Source organism: Anopheles arabiensis, chromosome 3 (genome assembly GCF_016920715.1).
Source record: "Anopheles arabiensis isolate DONGOLA chromosome 3, AaraD3, whole genome shotgun sequence".
In the NCBI taxonomy this organism is placed as follows: Eukaryota; Metazoa; Arthropoda; class Insecta; order Diptera; family Culicidae; genus Anopheles; species Anopheles arabiensis.
Window position 1 is genome coordinate 16,056,787 of NC_053518.1, and position 18,356 is coordinate 16,075,142.

The 18,356-nt window shown below is 42.8% G+C and overlaps 1 protein-coding gene across 7 annotated transcripts in view; it reads right to left on the reverse strand.

Moving 5' to 3' along the window:
- LOC120902868 overlaps positions 1-18,356 on the reverse strand; it is an 83,083-nt gene that overhangs the window by 43,572 nt on the left and 21,155 nt on the right. For 4 of the 7 annotated variants that reach the window (XM_040311921.1, XM_040311915.1, XM_040311917.1 and 1 more), the window contains exon 3: positions 8,585-8,622. The exons of 2 other annotated variants lie outside the window; for them this stretch is intronic. The gene's annotated coding sequence lies outside the window, so the exon portion shown is untranslated. Of the gene's footprint in view, positions 1-3,708; positions 3,771-8,584; positions 8,623-18,356 lie in introns of all 7 variants that reach the window. One more of the 7 variants, XM_040311919.1, reaches the window with a different exon arrangement.

Below are 18,356 nucleotides of genomic sequence, written 5' to 3' on the forward strand. Positions count from 1 at the left end.
ACGCTGAGTGGCACTCAACGGAGGAGAAGGAGCAGGCGTCATATTCACACTCATCCGGGAGCCACCTTCGCTTACTGTGGGGGCACCACCGGGAGGTTCGACAAGGTCGTGTCAACCGACGCCATCGCCTTTCGCCACATAATGTACGTACGTGATGGCTTTGCAAAGATTTGCCAAAAGTTGCGAAATGCGTTCGCCTCCAAGGCACACGGCTTCCACTAAGGATGGTTGTGTATGGTTAGGTCAACTTTACCGGGATGATGAAATGGATACGCAAACGTTTCTGACTGATGGTAAGGGATTTTTGGCGAAAGCTTATGTTTGCCCCCGGTCAGAAATAAGTTTACCAGTTGCACCGTAGTAGATTATAGTTTCGCTCCGAGAAATGGAAAATTTCGTGTTAACACACAAATTAGAAACCATGATGATAAAAATGAAATTATGTTGAATAACAAGCGACAACGCTGCCTATTGCCTAATTTTTGGAACCGGCGGCTTAATTGGCAACGAAATTAAATGGATGTTTTCAGAAACTCATAAATAAGCGTACCGTGAAAGGCAACTGTCAATTTTTAAATTGTGCCGTTCAACGCTTATATTCACCGAACATAAAGAGAAGTAAAGAGAAAAAGCTGTGTAAATTAAAGAAGCAAAACGACGAGCGCATTAATTACCGTTTGACGTGATATGAAGTAAAAATTGGTCGAACAGAAGAAGCCGAAAAACAGCCCATAGCTCACAACAAGGAGAAAAAAAAAGAACACGTCCAGCAAGGCAGCAAAGGGGACAAAAAAGTAATCAACAAAACTCTGTCGCAACCGGAGGCAAATTCAGTTACGCGTTTGCTTTAGGTAGATTAATTCAAAATGTGTTTCCTCCTTGTTGCTGTATCCGAGAGCTCCCCGAGGATGCATGGGGAGCGCGTTGTCCGGGGGCCTTTCCAATTACCGACACTTTTTCAACGTCCTTTTGATTCAATGGCCATCTAGCGTCCCCCACACACTAGCCCCCAGGACACCAATTTCATCACCCACCTTGTATGTCTGTGTCTGTGTCGGTGAACGGATGATGAGCTGCGCCGACCGTTTCGACAGTTAAGCGACACGCCAGATAAACGCCAGGCAGGAAGTAGACGCTCTCATGTTGCGTGAAACGACAACTTCGCCCGGTGTGAAAAGAAAACCGACCCGAGGAGCGGTTCGGTTGTGTGCAAGTGGAGGAGGTCGAAAAAATGACGCCAGCAAACTCCCATCATAATTAGACGAAACGAGAGGCGCACACAATGCAGACGAGAGCAATTGGTCACGTTTCGTCGAGCAGACCGTCCCGCCGGGGGCAATTAAAAGAAAGCCATGCTATCCGGCCATGCTCGCTCGAACGTCACACACGCAAGGCGCAGAGGGCTGGCCGGCACTGGCGAGCGGTGCTAAACACCGTCCTCCTGTTCCGCTTGCTTCGCCCTGCTTCAAAGATGACTTGAGGTACCGAAATTTGCTGATCCGAAAGCGACACCTGCAGTGTGGAGAAATTGATGCCGCAGGTAGTGCCGCAGCAATGCGATATTGGTGTGCACAGGCATATTTCACGTGAACGGCAATAATCAGTTATGTATTTTTCTCTTTCGGGATAGAGGCAGGTGCCGAATCGAGGTTAGCCGGCGGGATTAGAAGCTTTTACCGTTGCAATCTCAATGGCAGGAGCTAGTTTTGGGGTCGCTTTTTGCAGCGTTATGATGTGCTGAAGCCCAAAAGTGAATGAAATATGAATGACTTCGTATTATGTGTCTAGGTTCGAGTGGGTTGGATCAACTTTTTTATGACAAACGGATAAGTGAAATTGAACTTAGTACAATAAGGTTAAAATTCGAACAAGAGAAGCTAACAATTTTGTTAGCAGTGTTGAAATTTCCTGTAGCACAAACTAACTTCTAATATGCCAGACATTAAATGAATCGTGACAACGCTGATTCTTCATGAAAGAAAAGCACAATATACCTACGTTAGTATACATTTAATTCCTTGAACAGATTTTAAGCGAAGATAATCCTCCTATCAATCAACCGACGGATGGTTTGAATTGTTCGCAAACGATTCGATCGACTTATGATTTTCTCAGCGCCTGTTTGACTTGACGGCGTTTTTTGGGAAAACATAATGTTGCGTTGAGGAAGTTGAGTTTGAACTTAAATTTGCACATCGACCAATTCTCGGGAAATCACAATAAACCTTATTTCTGTTATCTTTCCAAGGACCATTAACAGGAATGCATGATAAAAGCAAACGTTTTACAAATTTAATTTGAGGTTTTTAGGTTTTACTGCGCTCATCTGCGCTGAGAGTACGATGGGAACGTCCATTGTTACGTACAAAGTTTGACGTGTAAGAGGATATAACGGTTAAACACTTCCCTCACATCTCCAACCCAACCACGTCCAACTCAACCACAGGATTAATTTCCTGCTTGTTTACTAAGAAAAGAGTACGTTGCGGTGCATGAGATAAACTGCACAAATGCACGAATGTAAGATAGTTCTGTTTTGGTGAACACGGTTCGTTGGAAATATTCTCTTAATATATTCTTCAGTGTAGTAAATGTTAAACAGAACACTACAACTATTTGGAGTAAGACGCACGAATTCAGACACCTTTTGTTACAATATAATGAAAATTTGTATTATATTTTTTATTTGAATGATCCTTAAAGTTACAAGGGCTGGTATTATTGAATCCGTTCGTACGTCGGCGGCGTACGTCCCGACACTCATCTTCCTAACGTACTAGATGGTTGCTACAGTTATTCACCGCGTCGTTGTAGGACCGCGCTCAAGAAATGTGTTGCCATCCCTAGAATTTCATGTGAGCGCCGTACGTTGCCGCTACGAACGGATTCAATAATACCAGCCAAGAAGTTCAGCCGCATCGGGGAACTCGTTCGTTCCCGGGAACGTTCGCCGCGACGCTCATTTTCACTCATTTCATAGTCGTCTATGATCAAAAATCAAGTTTTGTTCTGCCCAATCTAGTGGCACAACCCTGTCCACACATGAGCGACGAACGTTCTTCGACGAACGAGTTTCCCGATACGACCGGTTATTTACAATAATTGTACAACAGTAATACATACTCAGCCGTACCGGCGAACTCGTTCGTTCCTGGGAACGTTCGCCGCGACGCTCATTTTCACTCATTTCATAGCCCTCTAGATCAAAAATTAGAAAACCGTATAGATTTTGCTCTGGCCAACCTAGTGGTACAACCCTGTCCTCTCATGAGCGACGAATGTTTCTCGTCGAACGAGTTCGCTGGTACGGCTGACTATTAATCCCTTTCATTTCAGGCTAGTACATAGTAGTAGTAGTAGTAGTAGTACAAGTTGGACAGTCGTCAACTCGCACATGTTAACCACATGCCCGTCATGGGTTAAAGCCCCGAGTGGACCCATCCCCCAATACATAGGACTGACTATCCTGCTATGGATAATAAATAAGTCACTGAAAGCCCTTATTTCCATTTATTTCACAGATTATTCCTCATTCATTAGAAAATGTTGTTTGTTTTGGAATGTTTCAATACTTCACTTTAATGTTCGGGATACCTCGATTGATTGTTGCGAAGAGACAAACTAAGAGAGAAATTATAATTTAATTTAGTGATGAATTGTTCTACATTGCCTATATCATACATTCTGTGTACTGATGTTGATATTTACCAAGGATTTGCATCGATTGTGCAAGATGTTCCTGTGCCTCTTGTGATACTTTTTGAAATACCCTGAAAATGAAATAATCGTGCTTGAGTTCTTTTACTTAATACATTTCAAGTACATAAAATACTTCTGCTGAACATGAGTCCTTATTCCTATTCGAACGTTTGAGCCATATTCTTACAATCATGAAGACCTACGTCAGCAATTTCCAAACAAAAGACACTGTGCACAAGATGAAATGTGAATACAAGGTGTACCGAATAAAGAGGTAGCACAACTTACACTATAATTATAGCTGTCTAGCCTTTACGTAGCTGTACCTTAGTTAAGGTACGAAGGATGGGTGCATCATTTGTTAAAAAAGAGCTACAATTAGTCAGCCACCAGTGCGTCTCCATGGTATCCGCCTTCACTCGTTGCTATTTGAGGAAGATCTCTCGTGAAAATAGAGCAATAAAGCAAGCTAAGAATGAGCAGTAGATAGAATAGCTTAAACATTTAGTATAAGAGTCAGTAATAGCCAATTAGGTACGGTGTAGGTACGATACACGATCCAATTGCGTACGCTTTGACTAAATGAAGTAAATGTCTTCAAGTATGAACGCTTCAACATTCATTGCACAAACGAGTGAAATTGTTTCAATCCCGTTCACATTCCGATCAATCAAGCTCGGATCGATTTTCGTTCACCGTACTGGAACAATCGATGCTGCCGGTGTTCTCCCAACGGTCTCTGTACATTGTTTATGAGTGGCTCTCTCCACGTCCGGAATGGGACTGACTTGCCAGCCGGTCGTCTTATCGTAAGCGGATGCCGAACACCATGCTCACACCAACCACCATGTAACAACCGTGAGAGCACGTTTACAAATTTATTGCAGCGTTAGGAAAGCGAGCGAGCAAGAAACCCCAATCCCACACTACCGGCGACCTAATGAAGCGTTGTTTGTGCCTCGTTTTGTTTCGCCGAGTGGCACAGCGCACACGCTCGCCCTTCGTCCTTCCTACGGCGAAATAGCTTCATCCGGCTTGGAACGGGTTCTTATCGGTTTGCAGCTTCCTCGATCCGTCGCACACGAAGAGGGCGAATTACACAAACGCTCATTTGAGTACCATTCACGCTGGATTGTGCAGTGGCACCCAAGTACAATAGTAGCATTTCGAACGGAGATTCAAGAACAAGCATCCGCCCGCTAAGCCCGCGAACTCCGCTCCACGGCACAGCACAGCATAACTTTGGCGTGCGATGGCGTGCTGTATTTAAACCGGCTTTTATGAAGCACACGCCGGGCACGCTTCTTTGCACGTATCAAACTCGACTGCTCCCGCATTATATTATATTATGTGCAAGTGTACTTTTAATTATTGCACTCATTGTCGCCCGATGCGCGGTAGATAATTTTACGGATAAGAATGCTAAATTGAATGTAGGACGACCGTGGGGGCGGTGGCAAATTTCAATTCAATTGCTGCTGCTGCTGCTGCCGGTGGCGGTCGGCGAACGATAATGCTGCACCCGAGCCCCGTGTCGTGTCGTGACCGTCGGGCCGTGTGTTTGACGTTGCTGTCACCTTCTGAGTGCATCCGATCTAGGGGTGAGCGGGATGCTGCGTGCTCATGGCACATTGGGACGGCGTTCGGCGTTGCATAAGCCATTAGCATAATTCTGTTTTATGCTCTCTGCTTACCCACTTGCAGCGAGCTGATCGTCGCTGCCGAGACAAGGCCGTGCCGTATCGGGCTTGTGCATCGGTGCAACTGCACAAAGGGGAGTCGGTTCGTTTCGGCTCGTTGCTGCGCTGGCCGTTGCCGCACTGCACACCGAAAGTGGGGCTGGCTTGGACAAAATTTCTGTACTGACATCTCAAAAAACACAAACGGGAAAATATGTGAAAAATAATACAAAACACAAGCAGAAGGGGTGAAATGCTCCATTTTGTTTTTTTTTCTCTCTATCCATACATAATCGACGGAGAGAGAACAATAATAAACAACCATGAGTGAACGAGCAGCGGTATGTGGGCTGCCTGCAGGCTTTATGAAAAGTGGCAGGTGAATAAAATAATGGCGAGCAAAAACATGCAGGCGTGAACGAAAAGTGTGACGATCGTCACTTAACGAGACTTTAGCAGACAAGCAGTTTACTGGCAGAATATTCCCAGCGGGGAACTTCTCGGAAAGCCTTAGTGTGTGATATTGACACGTTTAGCCCTGCATGATGTTAGGTATTTTACCTTTTTTTACTAATGAACATTTCTATGTGTCTTGAGTGTCACAAGTAAACAAGTGATAGTACGCACTAGAAAAAATGTATTTTATAAAATATTGAAAAATATTTGTATTATAGAGGGATGGATGTAATATTTGCTAAATTATGTATTTATGATGAGGAATAAGGAACAGTTATTTCCAGTGTTAAAATAGTTAAAAAAAATATAAAGGAGGATAGTTTAGACAAAACCAAATAGAAAAGTTATAATCAAAAAATGATAAGAGAATTTATTGCTAGTATTGCTTTTAAAATATAAAAAAATGAAATTCTCACTTACATTTATATCTAAAAAGGAATATCATATTAAATGTTATAAATTCCAATTAAATGAAAAAAGTATAAGATAAGAATATTAAATACAATTAACAAATAAGAATCAAACATAACTGAAACGTAAACTTAACGAACAAAAATGCTCAACTTAACGAAACACTTTGCACACTGTTGGCTGCATGACAAAAAAGGAAATAGAAAAAATTAGAAGAACAAAAAGTCAAATCACATTGAAACAATAAAATATGATAAAAGTCACAAAATGCAAATGCCAATTCATACACCTTTTCGGTTTCGATGTGCAGTCAAAAATGTCGCAACATGATCCGAGCTCGGTTACAAAATTCCGCTGCAAAGCCGGGTGTGTGTGTGTGTGGGCGGCCATGTGCATTACGTCTGTTGCAGTTGCACGTGGTTATCCCGGTACCTGTCACTGCATGCAACACGCTCGCACACACAAACACTCATCCGTACAGGCACACACAGCCACATCCGTACAGCAGCTCATCTGCCTTTCGAACAAAACCAGCCAAAGCCAGCCGAACGGAAAGAGCGAACGAGGCTTTATTGGGTTTTCATTGGGAAGCGTCCTCAGCCGCCTTCCGCCGCGAGTTGCACTTTGGTTGCACATTTTCCCATGCATTCCAGCATGCTGTGACCTTCCCTGACCCATAAATCTACCGATCTCGCGCTAAACCACGCAGCCCAGAGCCCTCGTCAGTCCGCGGTGTTAGAGCAACGCGCGAGCGAGCAGGCGAGAGTCGCCGCGCGCTTTATTTAATTTCCATTTGATTTTATTTATTCACTTAGTGTTCCATTTGGAATTCAAATTTTGATTTGCATTGCTGCCGGCGCCTAGCAGGAAGACGAATTTCGCGCGATGGTTTAGGGAGGAGTTTTTGTATCCCCATTCTTTTTTTTGCTTGCTTGCTCGTTGTAGAGCCTGACACATGGTTGGCGCTGGAGTGCCGCACTGGTTGATCGGGTTAGGGAAAGTTTCCGCGCTCTATTCGAGGGGCATAACCGTTGATCATACCGCTGATGATTATGATGACGATGGTGATAAGCGTAAGCGAAGGAGCGATTGTTTTGTATGATGGAAATAAAAAAAATCTTCCACACAAATACTTTTATCCAACAAGCAGCCCTTTTCACTATGGCGTAGGATACAGTGCTTGAAAGTGTATGTTCGTTTTATTCCTCTGTTCATTTTACAAATCACACAGACATGCTCTCTTAATACCCATAACCAACACTTCAATAGAACGGAAACAATGAAGGGAATTGATGTTTGCTTTTAATTCTACCTCCAATCGGCTAAGCGCATTGGGTATTAGAGTTGGAATATTTAAAATGGAAATATGGCATCACCATTGCTCTCCAGGGCATGATTGAATAACGTGGTGGGATGCCCACTGAAAAATTCATTTCATGTTTTCATTCTACTTTTTAGCTAATCCCTGGTCCTGCTAACACTGACTTATAACGCTCAATCGAATGTAGGTGGCAATGTACTAAGAGGAAGTGTTTTGAGTACGGGTTGAGTCCATTATGCAGTATCAAAATGGAAATTATCAGGCGTATTCTATTTTTATACTCGAGTCGTCTCGACGTCGAGTTGATGAATTTTGTGTGTTCATTTGTTTGGAAAAGTTCACTTTGAAGTTCATTTTCTCGACTCGAATCGAGTTCCTAATAAAATACGCCAGTATATTAAGGCGTTATCCATCAATTACGTAACGCTAAAATTGCAAATTTTCGATGATGTTTGATATCCACCTGTGCTGTGAGTACCTTGACTGTCAAACGCTTCAACGCTACAGTAGATGAAACTCAATTGGGGACATTTTCAAGTTTGTCTCTTTTTCTTCATAAGATTTCGTGCAAAACATTTAAAATAGCTATCATTAATGATTGTAATGCTTCACAATCAATTATAACATCCAATATACACGTTTGAAACGTAAAAAAAACTATAACGTATGTGCACTGCACTGTATGTGTTTTGGCATGGACGTTTGTTTACATTTTTCAATATAAAATTTGAATGATTTTTATATTATTATTGATGTGAATTACTAGTAAATTGTTTGTTGAATCTTCCCTCTGTAGATGAATATTAATTTAAGCTATGAAAATGCTTCATTCATTCAAAATGAAAATGATAGACGTATTGCAGTGCATTATGACCGGTGTATAAGACATCGAACAGGTGACAGAGCGCCTTTCGAACAAAGTCGTGTTTGTTTGTCCTGTTATATTGGTGCCAGAGCCCTGCGAGAGTTTTTAAGCTTTGATTTTTAATTTGGCTGGTTTTAAATCATTATGGCTTACCTTAGCAAGTCACCTCATCCCTCGAACTTGTCATGCGCCTGAAAGTATACAATTTGATGTTTTTGCTATAATTCAACAACAACTTAGTATTTATGGCACAAAAAGCAGCTCCAACTCGTTCTTAATTACTTTTTAATTACAAGCAAACCCAATGTTAATCTACTTGTACGCAAATAAAAGTCAATTAAGCAATTTAAACTAATCGAACCGTATCGAATACAGTGGACGATTAAAATATTTGCAATTAAAAGCAACAACATTGATAGCACCTAATCCAACCAAACAAAATACCAAACAGTCGCCCAAAAAACCCCTTGAATGGTGGATGATTTACAACATTGTAGCGTTAAAGATTATCGTTCTACCGTGCCACCCGTATATATATATATATTTTTTTTTATTACCACCCTGCTTTCCAGTCCACCAGCTCATTGTAGTTTAGCGATCCATTAAAACTTTGGAGTGCTTTTTGCACCATTCGAATTTAACTTCATTTTCGGGACTGTTTTTGCCCTCCTTCTGCTCCGTTTGTTTTTGCTCTCCCGGCGCAAGACACTGTTCCTTTGCTGCTGCTGCTGCTGCTGCTGCTGTTCCAGGAAACACTTTCTCACCAAGCACGCACACCAAAAAGGGCACTGCTAATCTGCTAATCATTCGGTTGCTGCCGTATCGCTTGCTCGCACCCTTTCTATGATTTTTTTTGCTGTTTGTTTCACCTCACCGTGCCGTGGTCCACCATAGCTCCGTCATCACTCAGGAAGCGGTTGGGGCTGCTTCGTCAAATGTAATTGGCCGCCCGGGGGTGCTCCGGGGTTTGCCAAAACGTGAGTGTACCAACGCGCAGCAAAGTCAGAATGGTCAGAAAGAGAAAGAGCAAACGGAAAAGCACACACAGCGCCGTCAGACAGTACCGGAAAGTAAACTCGTCTGGAATTTGGCGTAATGAAATTTGAGAAGAAAGTTTACCCAATCAACAAGAATACCCCATGGTTCACGCACGTCGAAATGTCAAGAAAGAAAGCAAAAAAAAACCGGACCCCGAGAGATCCCCGAAACCAGCGACCGGAACGAACCCGGGCTGGGGTGCGTGTGCAAAACTGGACAAGAAAAGCCCCGGGTAAGGTGGGAGAAAACTTTATGAAATTCCACCAGGCAGTAGCAGCAGCAGCAGCAGCAACGGAAGAAAAGCACCACCATAAAATGCTATTAAAATCTCGTTAATTTTTCATACGATGCCCGGTCACCCTTCGCGAAGGCCAGAGCTTGGGATGGGCTGCCAATGCCAAGTATATAGGGAGGGAGAAGTTTGCGCAAAGTCAGCCCCCCCCCCCTCCCGTACGGCTATGGGTCAGAGAGGTTTATGGCCAAACGATGTGCAGCAGGTAAACTGGCCCTAGAGTCACACAACTCACCGGTTCACTTCGTGGGAAGGTTTTTGGGCGGTTTAATTTGCTCCATATTTCTCCGTCCGACCCGGTGTTTAGGTACAAACAAAAAATGCAAGCATGATTAATCGCATAATCAATAACATAAAGCAAGCGGTCCTCGGCCGGTCAGTGTCCGAAATTGAAAGTGTCCTTGTGAGGATGTTTATTTGTTGCCAAAAGTATTACACACAAAAAACAGCTCTAATTTGTAAAAAAAACGCATACTTTGTAGGGCAATAAAGTTCTCCCGTTCAACGTGACGTTCTTCACGACAACCTTCGGTAGGGAAGAAAAAAAAAGAGAAGAAAACACGAGCAGCAAGTTTGTGTAAACCCATCCTTCCAAAGAATGCATCCAATCCACTCACATTCTCGAGCTTGATGAGCTTTTTTCTTTGGTGCTCTGTTAACTCCTTCCGGAGTTTTATTACCGGTAACGCACCAGGGTTTTGGTGGAGGGTGGGGGGTTGCGTGGTTTTTGCGGTTGGGAAAAATAATCTCCCCTAAAGCACCATGGCTCCCCGCGGCAAAACTGTCCCACCACCAACCAGCAAACCCCATCATCATCGGCAGTGGCATCCTGGCGAACTTGCGAAGAAATGCGACCGTATAAAACAGGTCGACATACACACCCGTCGATCTAGCAGCGTCCTCCTTCCGTGCACGGTAAAAGTTTATGTTTTTCTTCTTTTGTGGGTTTTATGACACCACGTCGCATCGCAGCGGGCCCGTCTACCCGTCCCGACCCACATTTAAAACGGCCACACGACCACCGACCGTTGCGCCCGTCCATTTCTCCCGTACGCGGTGTGTCTGTTTCATTTCGCACCGACGATTGATTAGCAAGATAAGACGAGAAGATGTGCTTGCAAAATGAGGGCATAAAATCTGAAGCGGTACCAATTCACCACTCGTTGGTGAAGGGGGGGGGGGGCAAAGCCTTTAACCAGCAAATGGGATGGGAGCGGTAGTAAGCAAAACACGCGGCAACGGTGTAATCCTGCGCCAAAGCACGAATCTGCTCCACCATTCATTGTGCTCGACGAACAAAGTGTTTGTTAGGTGTGCGAGAAAGAGAGAGAGAGAGAGAGAGAGAGAGAGAGAGAGAGAAAGAGAGCGAAAGAGAGTGTGCTGTGTTTTTCATATCAAGCTAAGTAACGGATTTGGTTGATGTACCGGAGCAGCTTCGCTATACAGGCTTCGCCGTGCTTTGTTGAAGGTTTTGTGCAGCTTGCAGAGCTCTAAGTCCTATGCTTAAAGGGCCAATAAAACCAGCAGCTTGTTTGTGGCCGCTAAGCATTGATTAGAGGTGGTTCAGTTTGTTTGCAGTTTTTATTGAGCAGATTTGCTGTGTAACATAAATGGTGAAATTATTAGCGAATTTCTTAGGTACAACTGTTTAACCGATTTACGAAGCTGATCGTTTTTATGAGAACGATTTTCCCCAAATTGCTATTTTTTCTTTACACAGTGCACAGTAAAGCAATGATGCAAATGCGTTGGGTAACGTTCTGATTGGCGTCTTCTCATCGTTTGGCCCATGTTTTGAAATCAGATTTGTACAGCTGGAAACATATCACAAGCATTGGTACTCCTATCATTTTATTCTTATGAATATGCTCCATATCTAGTACCTACATTGGTAGATTGATCGTAAAACAACGGTGAAAAACATTATCTTGTACATGGAAATCAAAGAACTTGTCTACATTCTAACGAAGGTGATTATATGTATTTATGGTTAAATAATATTTGTCTATAAAATTGAATCTCCTGTTGCCTAAACAAACGGAGCGAAGGGACGAACAAGCTGTAGAATGAAGGTTCTCTTTGAATTCGATAATATTAATGAGTATTTATTGAAGATACGCACTGATTACTCATTCACATATTCTGTTCAGATAACAAGAATTTGGCTCTTAAATGTCTAAAAAGCACACTTAAAAAGAAAGGTAAAAAGTTGTCGCAGATTGAACTACATTTAACATCGGTTGAACACCTGAGGCACACCTCATAATACTATCACGATATCAGAATCAAACAATTCGGATCGATTAAGAGAATAATCTAACACTAGACTGCCTTTTTAACAGTTAATTAACGTACTGCCTTAGATCAGAGGAGATTATTATGCACCTCGATAGTCTAAAAAGATACGTTTGTCATTTATGAGAAAAGTTGTACGACAAATGGACATCGATCATTACATGGAGGGCAAATGATCCAACAATGTCATGGCATACTGCTGAAGATGTTAGACACTAATCGATTGAGAAAGGATTCCAGTCATTTTAGGATCTGAGGCAGCTTTACCAGATTATGTTCTGAGCATTTTAGCCCTAAGACAACATCCATCTGGAATGATTGAAGTAATAATTGAACATCGAAATGAGTTGCAGAGGTCAGGGCTGAACCATTGCTATTATATTGTCTTTTGATGGGGCGCTTACAGCAGTGCAATGCTTGCGAACCATGAGCCATGTTGCCAACCACACTCCTACGTACATGTGCAATAGATGGAGCAAGAACTACCGCCTGTCTGCATACCCGATCTGCCGCAGATCCGTCGCTTCGCCAGAACAAGCCACTGAACACGCTGCACTTTGTATCGTTGCGTTAATGTGTTGGATCCGTTCATAAGCTTCCCATTCCCTCCTACCCAGCACGTTCTAGGCATGCAGTAAATTCTGTAAATTTTCTCTACATTTTCCAAGCTCGAGTATAGAGGGACACACAGCCCTTGGGTAGTATGGGACAGAAGGGACAGAAGACATAACGGAGCAGGAGGGATTAATGAGTGTTCGTGCTGAATCTATCCTCAAGCGTCTATTTTCCATGTTAAGAGTGATTTCACCCAAGCATCTGCTTCCTGCTTCGTAAGGAAAGCATCGGTTACTCCCACCATGGCTCGCTGCAGGGCTTTAAAAAGAGACGAGAAGTAGGAAGCGAGAGCTTGGGAACATTTTTATACAATACTGAAGAACATGTAAAGTAAAATTCGTCTAGAAAACTAACATTGTATGATATTGTATAATAATAAATTATACATTTACATTACTTTTTAATTTATAGTTTTTTGATGAGTTTTGAACTGGCGTATGAGTAAGCTACTTGGCACTTGGGGGCCTAAGGTTTATTGACTTTTTTACGCAATTAGCCCATTCGAATGTATTTTTTTTTTAATCCCTTCTTCTTGTACTAAACCATACCCGGTGTCAAATACATCTCACATGTAACATGCTGCAGTGGAAGAAGCAAGGCAAATATTAATAAATTAATACCCATGGTCCGATTCGTCACTCCATACTTTGACGTTCACTTACACCGCTACTTTAACTAAACCGGGGACTTTCATGTAGCTGAATTTCATTACCCTCCAAAACTGCACAATGGTTGCCCCAGTCGGGAATTGTTTGCTTTCGGGCAATAAACCACGACGAGACACACTCCTCTCCTTCCACTCCCCACCAGCCCCAATCCACCCATATAAAACACCCACCCCATCGTTACCAGGCGTCCTCATCGTCGTCGTCCGCAGCAACAAGCGGTAAATCACATCAAATCAAAATGTTGAACCACTCAAGCGGCCCCAAGTGCCGCCAAGTTGCCCACCCAGGCCCACCGCCAGCCCGATAATTTGCCGCCCGAATGTGTATGCTTTTGTGTATACCTTTTTTCCCGCCCGATCATCTCATGCCGGCGGACCATTAAATCACAAAAATTGCCCACCCACGCACGGGTATCGAACGACCGCGGCATGATCGTGGCTTTGGTCATAAATCGCTTAGGCTCGGAATGTGGCGGCGGCACCTTCGCGACCGAGACCGACGACCGTCCGAGTGTTTCGACCCATTTTGACTGGCAACGTCGTCCTTTTGCCGCTGGCAGCACAACAATCGGTAGATTCGACACTCCAGGCACTACCGGGCACGCTATTCCCACCCAACCGCAAGCACAAACAACATAAAACATGACCGAAAGAATGGCCCACCGGTGTCTTCAAGGTGACATATTTTATGCGACAGTACGTGCCTTTCTGCCCCGGTCGGAACAACATGTCATTAAGGATGGAAGTTTGTGTGTGTGTGTGTGTGGTGATTTTTGATGTACACACATCTTAACGGAGAAGGCCCAAGATGCCCCCACACACCCTCCATTTTACTCCCTTATTGCGCCTTGATAACGTGCGTCCCGTCTCACCGGGCCGGCTTCACATGCTTGCTTGGGAGGGGAGCTAGAGCATACCTAACAAAATGGGACAAAAAACATACATGTTTTCATGTTCCCATACATCTTTTCCTACGTTCTGATCCCTTCCCCGGTAGGAAGGAGAAAGCCGATAGGGAATGTTTGGCTTATATATTTTCATAAATATTTTACCAACGACCGGGCTCGACCCTGCAACGCACAGAATGGTAGAGAAAGGGCTCCAAAGGGGTTGTCCCGTCCCGTCATCTACAATTGCCGGTATCATACGGGGTCACACACACACACACTCGCCGGTTGCCGCCCATTAATGCTTCAAGTGGATCACATTCTTAACTCAATCAGCCATTTCACCGGCGTCCTGGTATGTTTTACCCTCTGTGCGCCGTGTACTGTGCACTGCATTATGTACCGAATTATTCATGCAAGGCCACACAAACCACGCGTGAGCGGTGGCCATCCTGCGTGAGTGGGAAGAGGGTAGTTAGAAGCTAACGTGAAATGTTGATCTAATTAAATATTGACGCGAACGGTAATTAGTTGACGACGTGTATTCGGCTCACACGGGATGGCATGTCTGCGTGCATTGCCACGGGTAGCACCAACAATCAGTGATCAGCGTTTATTAAAATATTGCTATTAATCTGCCTAATAGACAAACCCAGCAGACAAAGGTGTTTTGTAGCACCAGGGAAGGTCACTGACGCTGGAATGGCGGGACACGAATGTGTTTTTGTGGTCGTTGCATTTGTATGGAAATTCTAAAAAAAAAAAAACATTTGTAAAGTACAGGCAAATACTCATAAACATTATTTTTTATCATAAAAAATACACAACAGCCATTTTACGTTTGTGCAGACAGCCCTGCCAGACATGCGTCAGTTAATTTACCCATTATAGCAGTTTTCACTGTGATGAGTTCTTGAAACTGTAGCTGATTAAGACGTCGGCTGTTGTTAAACAGCGTGTACAATGCAATTCAGCCGGAAAATAACGTTCAGCAGTGCCAATTTTCCCTCTTCTGGATGGAGCTAGTGTTCCAGTCAAATTTTTCCAAAACCTTTTTTGTCGGTAAAATGGTGAAACTTTTTGTCACAGATGGAGGAAACTTGAACATAATTTTAATAATGTTAATAAAAATGTAATACTTGTTGTGTCATTTTCTGCATTCATACTTCTTGTGTCTTGTTTTAAACAAAAAAACTGCAACAGGATCTATTAAAACTGATAATTTACCATTAAATCATTATTAAATTACTAATAAATTACACAGAAAAAAGGTTTAAATAACCACGATATGTAAGCCTGGGAACTTCACCTAATTAAAACACACACGCTAATATTATGAAGGCCAAATATAGTCTAATATTGAATAGAATAGATAAGGACGGTTCGATGATCTGATGGTAAACGCGTCGGCTCCAAGAAACAATCAATGTTAAAATACTATTTTATTCTTCGCAAAAGCACCTTCTTAATGCCTTATAATATGAATAGGGTCTTTCTTGAATACCGCAGCACTCAGCTGGCGAGGATTTGCAGTTATACGATTTTAGAAAATGGATAGATTTTTGAAGCAATTTTTAATACATTTATTGTGAAGTACATCCTAAATTACCCTTTTATAACTGGTTTAATCAGAAAAGGAAGTTTGTCCTTTTTTTAAATCCATTTAACCATGTTCCTCATATCTTTTAACTATACTAATATTCAGAGGGAATATAGTCTTTAAACGAAGCATACAACTTATGTACATACACTTGACCAACACACAAGTCAGTCAATTCTCGAGTTACTCTTTAAAGCCTTAATTGCACGCATTAATTTCTAAGCTAAAGAAGAATTTGTATAGTAAAAAAAAAAAAGAATTACACTTTAGAAAGAAACAAGCAATCACACTTACTACATATTTCCCAACAATTCGGTATGCCAAGAGATGGAAAGATGACATGCTACAAAGTAAACGCAGTTTATAATTAACACATTTTTACAATTCTTTAATGTCCATCGCAAAAGACATTACATAAGAGTACATTTTCTTACTACTTTTAGCCGCATCGTTTAGTTGCAATATTTTTTTAAAATAAATTATTTTAATATTGTAGTTGTTGTGTATGAAGTCTAAATAATCTATGAAACACCACTGCATTGTGCTCTGCAAATGAACGACTCTATGCAAAGCAATAAGTTAATTAAACTATCCAAATACCAAAGCCCCCATTCGCTTACCAAACCAAATGGAATATTTTCCAACAATAAACCATTCAACATATGAACAGCAAAATAAACACAGCTCCGGCCGGAGAGTGAGATGCCTAAGCACATGCATGTAACAACACAAACTTCCACAAATAACTGCCATCGTCCATCGTCTCATCGCCATCGCCATTTGTGTGTATGGTGTTTCGATCCTACCGGTTAGCCTTCAGCAGTAGACAACCACTTCACCCCAGCCCCGTTCGTTGTTTAGGAAAGTTGTCTGTATTGTCCGCTGCCCGCTCACTGTTGCTCTACTAAGCTCGCACGTATAACGTTGAAAAAATAAATAAAAATAAAATAACGAAACACATGGTCCGATGAAACTTTGACAAGCTTTCGTGTATAATATGGCGCAAAACGCAAATTGAGAAGGATGAGAGCAAAGTAAAAATAACAAAAATAAAACAATACGAGCGAAAAGTACGTTTGGAAAGATCGGTTAGTCGCATCTGGAAAGGTAGACCCCGGTTGGTTGGTTATATTTAGAAGCCCAGGAGTGTAATAGCCACGAACAAATCACACTGTTGTGCTAAGGGCCGAAGCTTCTGTATCATTCCAGCAAAACCATTTGACCAAGTTTGCACCAAACAAAAATACGATGCTTTTAATTTTATTTCCAGCACCCTCCGCTAAATCTGTCTACAAAATGAACCACACTTTACGAATCTTATTAAAACAAAAACACTTCCCCGGTTCCACAGCCCCACAAGCACACCGGACGAAATAATCCAGCCACAGCCCGCCCCAAACAACCCATTACAATCACACGGCATTGAGGTTGGGGGTTGATGTTTTCTCGGTATGCGCATTCACAGGGCTTGGAAAAACTAATTTCATTTCCAAACTTACAACGCGTCCCAAAATTGAATTTCACTTTTCCATTGAGAAGATGCGGCACCACACCACACCCTCCCATCGTATCACGGGTTGTCGTATCTTGCTACAATTCATCAATCTGGCTAGTTTCGAACCGCACTCGCCGCCTTTCGCCATCCGCCACGCGCGCTGAGCTGTTCATTTCACTTATTTGCCGCTTTCCGCCCGCCAGTTGGTTCGATCGCAGCAAATCGGAAATGGCAACGAAACTTGTCGGTGGGGGCAGCACACGATTGGGTTTTTTTCCCGAACTATTCCGCTCAACACAGTTACAGTCACAGCGCAGGGCACAGGACAAAGTTTTATCACCATCATCGTCGGTAGCAATAGTGGGCAATGTCATGTTGTAGCACCGTGTATTGCTCTGTTCGTCTGTTTGGAGGCAGTGCAAAAGTAAACAGAGCAGCTTTTACCATTCTGGCAGCGAAAGGGGGGCAGGAAAATTTGGTCAAATGAATGTGGCAAACAACAATCGACCAAAGAATAAATGCTGCCGAATAACTACACAACCTAGCAGCACAAAACCCAGTTCTGGTACGATTTTGGGAAAGCAGAACACGATGCCGTGCATTGTGTTCGGTGTTCAGGGCTCTATTTTTCAATTCGTTCTAGGTTCCATTATTTCACCCTGCGCTACGCCACGGTTTTTTTTATGCCTACTCACCTTCCGATCAGATCTTTACACCGAACGAAAAGTGCCTTTAAACGGTCCAAACGGTGTTTTACGGCGTGCTGCGTCGTAAGCCACGAAGCTTCCAAGAACCGAACACAACCGGTGGACGTGATTTGATTGCCATTCGCCATTTCGTTCAAACAAAAAGAAGACAGAAAAAAACAAGCGAACAAGCTGAACGGAACTAAAATAAAACGCACCATTCCCGGAAACCGGACCGAGGACCGGTTGGTTCGTGTCGTACCCCGTAGCCCCGAAACAGCAGGCAAGCCGAAAGGGAAGACAGTTTTTAAATCAAACCCTACACACTAAGTCAAAAAACCCGGTAAGTA